A 13,150-nucleotide genomic window follows, 5' to 3' on the forward strand; every position below is an offset into this window, starting at 1 on the left:
AATAGAATTGTATACATATGCACAAATACAGCTCTCCTCTGGCACACAACTGGGTGGGAGGAGGAAGAGGTTTGAGCTGGACTGTCTGGACATCATGGGAGCTAAGTTCTATGAAAATGGGCAACCTGGAGAGCATAACGAAAAAAAAAACCATCAAATTAAAATCACTGAATTTACATTCTGTGAGCCTTCACCGAGTTTTATAGAAGTGGAAAGGAAGGGAGTGACGAGATTTTAAGGAGATGAGTAAATAATACTGCTGCTGAATTTAAGGGCCCTTGCCACAGAATTTGGTTCTAATGTGACACAGGACCTTGATTACTGAATTATATACACTAATAAATCAAAACTACCAGGTTCTACCCTCACCCCAACCTTGCTAAACACGGATGTAATCAGGAAGTAAAATGTGCAAAAAACCGTAATACCAAGATCCCATGAATTTCAACTTCTCCACGTATTTTCCCCTACCAAAAGCTGTAACTGCATCATCACTGTATCTACACCCTTTTAAGGATATTCGGGCTGATTATCAGGAAAAAATCTTCCTGAGAACAAAACTATTAAGCTATGGAATACGCTGCCAGAGAAAGTGATGGAAGCACCCCTGCTTGGGCATTTAAAACTATGCAATGGAATACCAGAACATATACTGTAGGTAACGATGCTGAATTGGCAGGGTGATAGACAAGATGAGCTACAAGGTCTTTTTCATTTCTAACCTTTGGCTGCTGTCCTGACTCCCCTTTTGGCCCACAGACCACCCAAGAGACTTTACCACACTACTGTTACCAGGAAGGAGAAATTTATTTTGGAAAAAATCAACACACAGTATAAGTTAACATCTTATTAAATGACGAGCAATAAATAACTGAATTATAGTTTTAGTAGTAGCTAATTGACGCTAACCACCTTACATACTAAGCAAAAAAGCAAACGTGTACAGTGTATTGACAATCATTATGGGGTAAAGAAGAGGTCGGGGGATAGCAAAAAAAACTCCAAGCCCATCCATTATTTTCACTGCAAAGAAAGGCAGTTTTGTTTATCAATTTTATTCCACTCCATTCACCCCACCCGCCACACCAACAAAACAGTTGGTTGTCTAACCAGGAAAAAATGGGCTGAGACACACAAAGGTTTGCAGAATTTGGGTTCCAACGTGTAAGTGACAGATCCTCTTATGCTTGGTTCTCACTTGTTTTGACTGAAGTCCCTCTATAGCAGCTTTCAGGGTACCTACTTAAGAAATGCACTTGGCAATTTCAATATCTAATAAAGCAAGTGATTAAACAAGAGATCTTACTTATTCTTATAGATTCACTACTTCTTGACCCAAATTACAGGTCTTCTGAAAGACTTTTACCATTTTAAAAAGTTCTCCAATTAAATTGATAAGCATACAATGCTTAACAACCCAAAGGTTAAGTCTCCCTGAAATGTCAATTTACTGTTTAAAAATGCACATATGCAGCTTCCAAGAGATGGCTATAAAATTTCAGCAAATTAAGTCAGCTGTACAGCGATTAGGACTACTTTTAGTTACTTTCCTCCTTTCATTTAAATCAGTCCATGCTGAATTGCACAAGTACGAATGCAGAACATTCACTGTTACAGATCAGAAAGACATCTGAAAGGAGGAAGGAGCAGTATCAGAAATGATAGTACTCAGTATTTCAAACAGAACACTAATTTTTTTTTAAATTAAATTATATAAACCTGTCTACCAATTTTTTTAAAAGCACCAAATGTGCATTGTTTAAATTTAATACAAGTACAAACATCGGAATCAGCTAAGTTTTTCCAACCAGATTGAAAATTAGTTTGTCCACAAATTTTGCCAGAGTCTGATGGATACTTTATTGACTTGTAGCCAAAAGTCATAATAAACCGGGCATGTCTTCCATTCCATTCCTGTCAGCAGCTATTCTTTTAATAATTAAAACAGAAAAGAAATTTCGAGGGCAGACAAACAATCAACTGCATGGTGCTGACTTTTAGATATCTTTTCACTAGGTCATTATGGAAAGGGGGGGGTGTATGCACACGTGCGCACAACCCCACCCCGTTGAATATTTGTGGAGTTAAGATTATGAGAAGCAGGATCAGTCTGTTGCTTCACATATACTGCAATACCACTGCAAATATCTTCTACTCCCAGTATGGCTTCCCAACCATAATCCTATATCACCAAGCTCAAGCCTACCACATTTCTCATATTTAGGGTTATTTGGTTGGCTATTTTATTAATGTATTAAGTGCCACCAACACCCTTGACCTCAGCAAGCTGCCCGGCAAGCTGCCACTTGAAAACAAAGGATTGTAAGAACTCCTCCATTAGTCTGTCAGTATTGTTTAGGAGGTAAAAACATCTGGCTTTCTAATTCTGATGTGATTTCTGGAAAGGCATTTCAAGAGTCTGGCTTGCTTTTTAAAGACCCAGACTTGCATCGTCACTGAATTGTCAAAACACAAAAGAGACCGAAGTTATCAAGCCCTGAGATCCAGAGCAGATGTGAGCATGTACTGTGAGCAACTGACCTTCAGCATCTCAATTCCTTGCTCTCCAAGTATCAAATTGCAAGAAACAAAAATAAAATACAAGTGTTTAATTTTAAGTGTTTATGCACATCCTATTCCCAGGGACTGAGTGCTCTGTCTCTGTAGTGCTCCAAAACCTTCTTGGCATAGATTGTGAAGGACCAAGCTTTATCCTAAACTCTCATGTGTTCCCACACCACAAAGAAGAGGAAGGCTGCCTTAGTAATGTATTTGTCTTACCGTGCTTTTTATTCCATCTTCCCCTCTTCTCACCTTCCTATACTTTCTCCCTCTCCAATAATTCTGAATGCTCTACTGTTTCTGCACACAGTGGAGACAGGAACTGTGATATGAAACTGAGGTGATCCTGGTAAGTTTCATTCTGCTAGACCAGGGGAGGATAGGTGGGATGGATGGAAGTGGAAAGCGTATATGATTTCCCACAGTTGAAGAGAGGAAGACTCATTTTTTAAAAGATTAATTTCTCTTCCCTTCCCCAACCTTTGGCACAGAGGCTAATCTCTCTGTTACTCATGCCTAGGCCATTTTCCATACTTACATTAGTTTCATTCTACTGCCCCTACTGGGCAAAAAAGTACAATAGGAGAACCACGACAGATGGAAATTTTAATGATGAAATTCAAACTGTTCAGTTTTTGTAAATTTTGCTGCATCCAAACTAACACCAGATCTGTTTTGTAGTTGAAATACATCAGTACATTTCTACCTGTGGAATCCCAGAAAGGCAGTGTTTGTTACAGAAATAACTTCATAGGGGAGCTAACACCAATCTCCCATTATTCTTACATGAAAATTCAATTTTTATACTGCTGTCTAGTATTCAAATATTTTCTTAACTTCAAAACAATTGAGATGCAGTTACACAAGAAATGTGAACACAAACTGGTCTGAAGTAAACATCAGATTTATATCAACTTTCATTCCTGTAGCTACAATAACCAATAAGATGTTTTAAAGTCCATGAAAACAGGTTGTCAATTATGAGAAGCGCTTCAGTAAAAGAACAAATCCCCCCATTTAAAAATTTGATATGGAAATAAGGCTCACTAATAAATTCTGTACACTACATGATGTAAAATGGTATCTGGAAGGACTACAAATAGTGTGAATTAGCCAGTCTGTACCTGTGAAAAACAGGTTTGTAAAATGGAGCTCCCTTATCCCTCTCCTGCCCTTTCTCCACCCATCTGTTTCTGCCCTACAGTCATCACTTCATCAAGTAGTGGGATTTCGCAATACGACTCTGCCATAAGATAATGGCGTAAGAGAAGATTTTGGCACCATACCCTTTTCTTCTTCCTCTTTCTCTACCCGCCCTCCCTCCCAGGTCAGGATGGTGGAACTGCAACAGTCAAGTCATTTTCTTCCACTTTTTTCTCCTTGATTTTTTCTGTTCGCATACCACAATACCACTGGCTGAAATGAGTCACGGGAGATGCAGACATACTGGCCACAGCTTTCACCACAACACTTACCACAGCCACCCTCTCTCAAAAGGTAAAAGCTGCATTTGATGAAGTCTGCATCTCATCTGAAATAATAAATAGAAACTTTTCATTGGCAAGGCTTCCTACCCCAAGATTTGAAATTCTGATGCATTCTGACTTATTTTTGAGACGTCTCTCTTCCCTAAACAGTCAGAGCACAGCTCTCAAAACCAAAGTCTTTACACTGCATTAGTAGTGGCCAGAGTACATCTGTGTGTGTCACTTACACAACATGTTGTGCTTTGACATAATCTGAAAGTGTTTCAGCACATTTCTGGTAACTGTACAAAAAATTATTGCTAGTGCCAATTGAATTACTCAGCACAGCCTTCTTCTGCTAAGCAATTAAACAAGTTGGATTAGTGAGTGAATCCAGATAGCTAGCACCAAGCTTCAGTAATACCAAAAAAAAGAAATCTAACATTTACAGTACAGGATAATTTATACAGAGTTTTGCATTATCAAGGTCAGAGTAAAGTTATTTATAACTATATGGGAAATATTAAGGTAACTCCAAGTACACCATCCACAGCAACAGCAAGACAATACTAGCGCACCTCAGATCACTGCTGATCACTGCAAATGCCTCATTCTAACCCAATGCATTAAGAGGTCCATTGATGGATGTAAGATTTGTGTAAATAATTTCCACGAATGCTAGTTAAAGTTATGAGCCTAGATAGGAGACTGTACCCATAGGAGACTGTACCCACACTCAGGGCATGTCTACACTTGCAATTTAAAGCTGAAAAAGTCCCTTTTTTGCACAAAAACCATGGGAGCGTCTACACTTACTAATGACTTTTTGCAGTGAACCTCAGAAGTCTCACCGCAAAAAGAAAACCACCTCCACGAGAGGCATACAGCTCTTACTGGTGATGCTTCTGCAGTGATGTGGAAGTGAAGACACGTTCTTCCTGTTTACAGAGCTTTTAGCCCCCGCAGGATATCCCACAGTGCAGAGGTGACCACTCTGGGGGGCCAGCAGCTCTGCTGCTCTGACACCAGGTAAACAGACAACCCCACCCTCCCCCTGTAAAGCCCTGGGGAACTTTGAAACTCCCCTTTGTGTTTTCTTGGCAAGTGCTCACTTATCATTTGGCCAGGTGACAACGCTTGCTCCATGGAGCAAATGATCCCCTGCTTGGACCAATGCGAGCTACTGGAGCTGATCACCGTTTGGGGAGAGGAGGCCGTGCAGGGACCCAGGATGCCCCACGATCACCTCACCCTACCTTTCCACAAGGCCTATCATCAAAATAGAGAGAGCTGAACTGTGGGATAGCTGCCTTCTGTGCGATGCCTCATCGGGGATGGAAGTACTGCAAATGTAAACACTCTCTGTGGAAGTAAATGGGTTCACAAACCAGCTCTTTTCTTTCAACGGTTCACTATCACCACTGAAACTGACAGTGCAAAACTCTGCAAGTTTAGACATAGCCTTAGTTTAGCAATAACTTTACACAGATAGGCCCTGATTCGGTATGCATGTGCCCAGCTTTAAGCACAAAGACAGTTTCAGTGAAATCAGGCGGACTATTCATATGCTTAAAGTTAGGCACTAAGTTAAGTACATTGCTGAACTGGGGCCATGGCATTTTCCACCAGACGGATCTCTACACACTTGACATACAACTCTACTTCTAGGAACACAACAGTTGTTTAACAGCTGACAGCAGTGCTCAATAGCACTGATGAATCGTTAACACTTGAAAAAGGACACAGCAGTCCTTATTCAGTTTTAGACGCTGGTGACATCTAAAGCAGAAGAAACAGAACTTTAGTCCAAGCAGATAAGTTAATATTCTGGAACCTTATATGGCTTGTGTTCTAAAAAGGAAATCTCACCTAACCTTAAACTCAAAATACTGCTGAGATTCTTCTCTCAAGTGGCCAATATTGAACATAATAATATAAAGGGATGTAAAATAACTGCTTTATTGCAATTGAATGGCAACAACATTGTTTAGGAAAAAAGTAAAAGTTCAGTTCCTAGGCAAGTTTAGCACACACTATTATAATAAATAAAAGTAGAATAATGAACAGCATTTCTTTAAATAATGTTTTCAGTTTAATCTAAAGTTGGATCCCACTCAGCCAGTACGCATTTTACTCTTAAAAACTGCATTTGCAATCTAAAAGCGTATTGCTGACTGGTTTCGGTCTCTGAAATCTTCAGAAAGTTGACAACTGGCTCAATTTCTACGTTAGCCTTTTTGAATATGTTCGTCAAATAAGTCAAATTCTATCAATATAAAAATGTAATAAATCAATGTTGGCATTTGCTCATTCTTGCTGGTTTCAAGCTAAATAATTTAAAAACATTTTTTGTAAACTAAATGGGGAATCTGACAAAAAGTTAAGCATACTCTTCATTTAGTTCAGTTGCTGATTGATACTACACAATTGGTATAGAAACTCTGACTGAAGCTTGTTTATTGTAAACTGTACTTGGTTGAACTTCTGTTTCTCCTATGTGGTTAAACCCCCAATATTACATGATTTGTGGTTTAAGGCTCTAATGAAGTTTCTTATAAGCTTTCAACTCTCATTCTGTTTACACCATTAATAATATACCTCACACCCCACCTCAATTCTAAACATACAATTTACTAAAAATGAACTTGTATGAATGTATATGTAATGCATAAATCCTCACTCAAAAGCTACAAATTCTGAATAAACCAGAAGTCAGCTACAAATACAGAAATCCTAATTTCAAGAGACTGAGGAGTTGTTACTATATTAGTCTGAAATTGCAACAGATTAACAGTGTAAACATAGTAGGCATAGAACTCTACCCTGAAACAGTTCAAAAGTACATTTCTTTTTAGGAAGGCACTTTCAGTATGGTACTTTATATATAACAAAGTATATAAATTCATTAAGAAGAATTTGGAAATTCTTATTTGAAAGGATTTGCAGATAAAAGAAAATCCTTGTATCTGCTATAAGTGACAGAAAAGGAGAATTTGAATCAGATAAATTGTGCATACTCAAGGTATAGAGCAACTGGTCAACTGTTGGAAATGGGCCATCCTGTTTTCTCCTGCTGATAACAGTTCACCTTAATTGATCACTCTCATTATAGTGTGTATGGCAACACCCATTTTATCACATTCTGTGTGTGTATGTATATCTACATCTATATCTATTTCCACGGTAAACATCTGATGAAGTGAGCTGTAGCTCACGAAAGCTCATGCTCAAATAAATTGGTTAGTCTCTAAGGTGCCACAAGTACTCCTTTTCTTTTTGCGAATACAGACTAACACGGCTGTTCCTCTGAAACCTATCTTCCTACTGTATTTTCCACGGCATACATCCAATGAAGTGGGTTTTAGCCCACAAAAGCTTATGCTCAAATAAATTTGTTAGTCTCCAACGGGCCACAAGTACTCCTCGTTCTTTTGGGGATAATACTGCAAGCTTCCAAATACTGTCTTGTAAATTAATCCCAATTCTTTTCATCCTGTTTCCATTTGTAATTCCCTACATGCTTAATTTATAATTTTGGACAATGCACTATACAAGTTGTACCCAGTCTATTCGGTATTCAGATCTGTTCATTGTCCTGTCTTGCATTACTTCAAGGTGGATTTTATTTCCCAAGTTCTCAATGGAAGATGGACTTTCCCAGCCTTTAGAACCTGCCAGTGATTTTCCTAATTTGATTACAAGGGGTATTCCCTTCCTCCTGGACTGAGCACACTGTACTGTGGGCCTAGACACAGACACTAGGTTCAGTAAATGAGTTAGATCACTTTCAGTTAAGGCTTACAAACTAATAAAGAACACTGGACTGTGATGCAAACTGATAAAAGCAAGGAAATAATTGCAGTTGCTATAGCCCCTATATTATGCCTGCATATTGGAGGCTTCACGCTGCCTTTTACCCCAGTAATTTAGTCTTTCCTTCACTGGCTTATCACACCATCATTCATTCCTGTAGTTAGCATATAAATATAAACATATGTTCAAATTGCCATGTTGAGATGATCCAATGTACATAGTGCTGTCCATTTACAATGAGGTTACAATAATGAATTGACAAACAGTTCTCTGTCCTGAAGAACATAGCTGTAGAACAAATAAAACTTTGTTCATTTACATTAATTTATAGTCTTTTCTGGCAACAATACACCTCTACCCCAATATAACGCAGCCCTCGGGAGCCAAAAAATCTTACCGCGTTATAGGTGAAACCATGTTATATCCAACTTGCTTTGGCCTCGAACATTTCCGTTATTAATAGTCACTTCCCATCCCGACTGACCTCTCAGAACTCCCGACCCATCCAACCCTCTCCCCCTTTGTCCTGACTACCCCTTCCAGAGACCCCCCCGACCCCTAACCACCCCTCCGAAGACCCCACCCCCATCTAAGACCCCCTGCTCCTTTTCCCTGACTGCCCCCTCCAGAGACCACCCCCAGGACCCCACCCCCTACCCAACCCCCTGACTGCCCCGACCCCTATCCACACCCCTGCCCCCTGACAGGCCCCCTGGGACTCCCACACCCTATCCAACACCCCCGTTCCCCATCCCCTGACCACCCCGCCCTCAAAACCATCCAAACCCCCCTGCTCCCTGACCGCCTCCCGAGACCCTCTGCCCCTTATCCAACCCCTCAGCCCTGGACTGGCACCCTTAACACGCCACTCAGAGCCCCGTGTCAGAGCCAGACACACTGACGCGCTGCTCCGCTGGAGCACGCAGCCCTGCCCCGCAGAGCACTGCTTTACTGTGTTACAGCCAAATTCGTGTTATATCAGGACATGTTATATCGGGGTAGAGATGTACTACTATAATGTGTCTTCATAAAAGGAAATATAAATCTGAATTATTTCAGTGTAGGATTCTATGTTTGCTTTATATACATTCTCTATTAATATACTGCAGTTTCACAGACTGATACACATTATACTGTAACAATACTATCACCAAACCCAAGGACTTTGATATTTAATTATATTTTTATAAAAAAAAAAAGTAAATGGTTCAGAACCATGATGCTGTGCCTGCCACTAACCTATGTAACCATGGAACTTTATTACTGTTACCTTCCTCCTCCTCCCCCCCCATTCCCTTTTGCTGTTTGCTCAACTCAATTGTTGCATCTTGTCTTAGACTGACCCAAAATACTTGCAGGAAATGTCATTTTACAAGTTTATACAATACTCAATATGAGCATTGATCCCAACTGGGGACTTTGAGAACTGCCACTATACAAATAAAAGTTACATTATGAATAGATCGTGATTCTTAAACTAAAAGAAATCCATTTTCATTAGAATTCTTCACTGACAAAGTTATTCTTCCCCCTTCCCTAAATGGCTACTGCTCTTGCACAACAACTTTAAACCAGTTAAGGGGTGGCAAACGGTCTCAGAGACCTTGACAGTATCAGTGTATTATAGACCCGTTTGTATTTAAATTTTCATGATCCAAGAGAGAAACGGTAACATTCTACTGTATTAAGCTTACATATACACATGCAAAGGTACTATCATTCACTGTGCAAATTCCCATAGATAACTATGATTTTATGTAGTATTACTGCATACATTTAAAATACTATGCAAGAGAACGTCACCATGTTGTAGTGGAGTGGTTCTCAAACTTTTGCACTGGTGACCCCTTTCACATAGCAAGCCTCTGAGCATAACCCCCCTTATAAATTAAAAACTTTACATATTTAACACCATTATAAATGTTGGATGCAAAGTGGGGTTTGACGTGGAGGCTGACAGCTCACGACCCCCCATATAACCACCTCATGACCCCCTGAGGGGTCCCGACCCCCAGTTTGAGAACCTCTGTTGTAGTGTATCCCAAGTGAAAACTATAAAAGTCATTACAACATAGGATAAGCTAGGTGTGGCTGAGTATGGTTACAGAATGACATCCAGTTTGGCAACTTTTAAGATATGAAAGTCATTTATTTGGTCAATATTGTTTGGGGTATTTTGTGTTTGGTTTTATATTTCAACAAGCTACATATATGCAGTAGTTTCACAGATCTTGTTCGACTTTTGTATCATAGCGTTATAGTTGTAAAAAGTTTAAATATAGTTGTAAGTAATAGATGAGGGACTATATTGGGACATTGGGAAATCCATTTTAAAAAAAACAGAAAGCAGCTATTGTTTGATCTTGTAGGACATTTGCAGCCATAGAGAACAAAGAATATAGAAAACATACAGATATCTGACTCTCTGTAAGGCATAAGTGATAGTATAAAGCTATACAGAATGTCAGTCTGACAAACAGCCTTAGCTAAGTTTCCAAACTAAACCATACATCTCACCCTAAATGGAATCCACTGTGCTTCAATTTAAAAGGGTCAAGAGTTTATAGATTTCTCAAAAAAATCTTCCTTTTTTTTTTTTAAAAGAGGGTTAAAATTTGAGGGGGGGTTATAGCAGAAGCAGACCTTTAAAAGATAATTTGATCAATTTTGAACCATCCCAAATCCTGAAGTTTCTATACGCAAGAGCACTGTTTTTCTTTTTTTCCCTTTTTTTTTTTTTGGGGGGGGGGGCGAAGAGAAAAGAGTTGAAATGTGTCAGAAAAACGTTTTTATTTGGAACTAGCATTTCTGAGTCCAAAACAGAGACAAATATTGAGATTTTTGTCAAGGACAAGTTTTCAATTTTATATCAAACCTACCTGAAACACCTGATAATTTCATGCATTTAAAAAAAAAAAAAAGCATAAGACCCTATTACAATAAAAATATTGAAAACACCCCACATAAACCATGTATTAAGACTAACAAAATAAATGGTTTTAAAATTCTATAGTGCTTCAGACAGGTCAAAAATATCATAAACTGAGTAAATTTTTAAGATGATGGGCAGTATTGACAAATGTTTCCTCCACAAATTAAGAACTAGAAAAAAAATAACACTGCCAAAGTGAAAAGACTTGACTTAAAAAAAAATTAGTGTTGTTTTTTTTTTAAACAAAATCTGTAAAGCCTATACCCATAAATACTGAAACTTGAGAGTAGGGTAAACAATATTTAAGATATGAACTATTTAATAGAACTTCCTCAACACTAAGAAAAGCCCTGTAACAGGGTTTTAATTTTATTGTTTCAGTTTCTCAGTGCAAATATTTTAAAATAAACTACAAACAGAATAGTTTTACAACCCCTCAGAGCATCACGTTTCAGAAAGCTCTTTCAAGCATTTTTAGATATCATGTAAAACTCTGCCCATCGTTTCAAAGGGACAGTATCCTGTATTATAAAACCTAATTTTTTGTCTGAGAAACTTTATAAAATGCAATATAAATGCCTCTATGCTATTTTAAAATTTCAGTAACAGTTTTGTTCAATTGAAACATTCCCCCACATTGTTTGATGCAATATCTAGTTGTAGTGTGCTTTGGAAAAACATGTAAAGCACTGTAGGGCACAATCCCACAATAGCAAGATGGATGACTGGATGATCAAGTAGGTATTTTCCATCTCTGACTTAAGAGTCTATAAACCACAAATTGAAGTTCACTAGAAAATGAATATTTTCCATTGTCCACATTAGGAATATGTAAAAAGCAAAACAGCATAAATGAACATTATGACCATACTGGGTCAGACCAATGGTCCATCTAGCCCAGTATCCTGTCTTCTAACAACGGTTGGCACCAGACGCTTCAGAGGGAATGAACCGAAGAGGGCAATTATCGAGTGGTCCATCCACTGTCGTCCAGTCCCAGCTTCTGGCGGTTGGAAGTTTAGGGACTCCCAGAGCATGGGGTTGCGTCCCTGACCATCTTGGCTAATAGTCATTGAAGGACCTATCCACTGGGAATTTTTCTAATTCTTTTTTGAACCCAGTTATACTTTTGGCCTTCATGACATCCCACTGCAACAAGTTCCACAGGTTGACTGTGTGAATAAATACTTCCTTATCTTTGTTTTAAACTATCTGCCTATTATTTCAATTAGTGACCCCAGGTATGTATGTGTTTTGTGTATGTGTGTGTGTAACACTTCCCTATTCACCCTCACCACACCATTCATGATTTTACAGACTTCTATCATACCCACCTTAGTCATAGCTTTTCTAAACTGAGCAGTCCCAGTCTTTTTAATCAATCTCACACAGAAGCTGTCCATACCCCTAATCATTTTTGTTGCCTTTCTCTGTAGTTTTTCCAATTCTGATATATCTTTTTAAGATGGGGTGACCAGAAGTACATGCAGCATTAAAGGAATAGGCTTACAATGGATTTATTTAATCGCATTATGATATTTTCTGTCTTATCTATTCCCTTCCTAATGGTTCCTAACATTCTATTTGCCTTTTTGACTGCTGCTGCACATTGAGCCAGAATATTCAGAGAATGATCCACGATGACTCCAACATCTCTTTCTTGAGTGGTACAGCTAATTTAGACACCATCATTTGAATGTATGTTTTCCAATGTGCATTTGCACTTATCAACACTGAATTTCACCTGTCATTTTGGAAATGGAAGCAGTAAATTTCTATAACTTATTACTTTTTTAATTGTCTGAAGCATTATCAGCACACAAGAAAGAAAATATTTTTTATCCAGACAGCCATTTAATGATGATTTTAAGGGGTTGTTAACTATTAACTCATATTGTTTAAAACCTAAGTTTTGTGCTAACAGGCTAAGAGCTCATTGCAAGATCTAAGACCAATAGAAATGTTTTCATGATTTTTTTTTTTTAAATCCCAACAGAACTTGCAGCATTGGGAACCTGAAAGTGACTTCATCCGTTTCCCTTGTAGGAGCTGAGAGAAATACAAAGAGTAAAACAGCAAAATGTGAAAAGTATACTGCATTTTTAAAATCCCTTAATTTTTAATATTTTTTAATGTTTAGTAACAGGAAAGGCAGTTTTGTTTACAACAGGATGTTTATGATATTGTCTCAATGAGTCTTACAATGAGTTTGACTATTACTAACATGGTAAATTGCCTTCGACCAAGATGGCTGCCACCACCAGAGAGATATTTTATTGATCACGTGCCATGTGTGCTTTAAAACATTTTAAATACATTCCTCAGTTTATTCCTAAACTTTCCTTTCAAGTGATTTTAAGCCAAGACCTAGATTACT

At 38.4% G+C, this 13,150-nt stretch overlaps 1 protein-coding gene across 1 annotated transcript in view; it reads right to left on the reverse strand.

Moving 5' to 3' along the window:
* The window catches only part of SSU72 (SSU72 homolog, RNA polymerase II CTD phosphatase), a 62,230-nt gene that overhangs the window by 47,865 nt on the left and 1,215 nt on the right, over positions 1-13,150 (reverse strand). The gene's annotated exons all lie outside the window — the stretch shown is intronic.

The sequence above is a fragment of the Lepidochelys kempii genome, chromosome 18 (assembly GCF_965140285.1).
Source record: "Lepidochelys kempii isolate rLepKem1 chromosome 18, rLepKem1.hap1, whole genome shotgun sequence".
In the NCBI taxonomy this organism is placed as follows: domain Eukaryota; kingdom Metazoa; phylum Chordata; order Testudines; family Cheloniidae; genus Lepidochelys; species Lepidochelys kempii.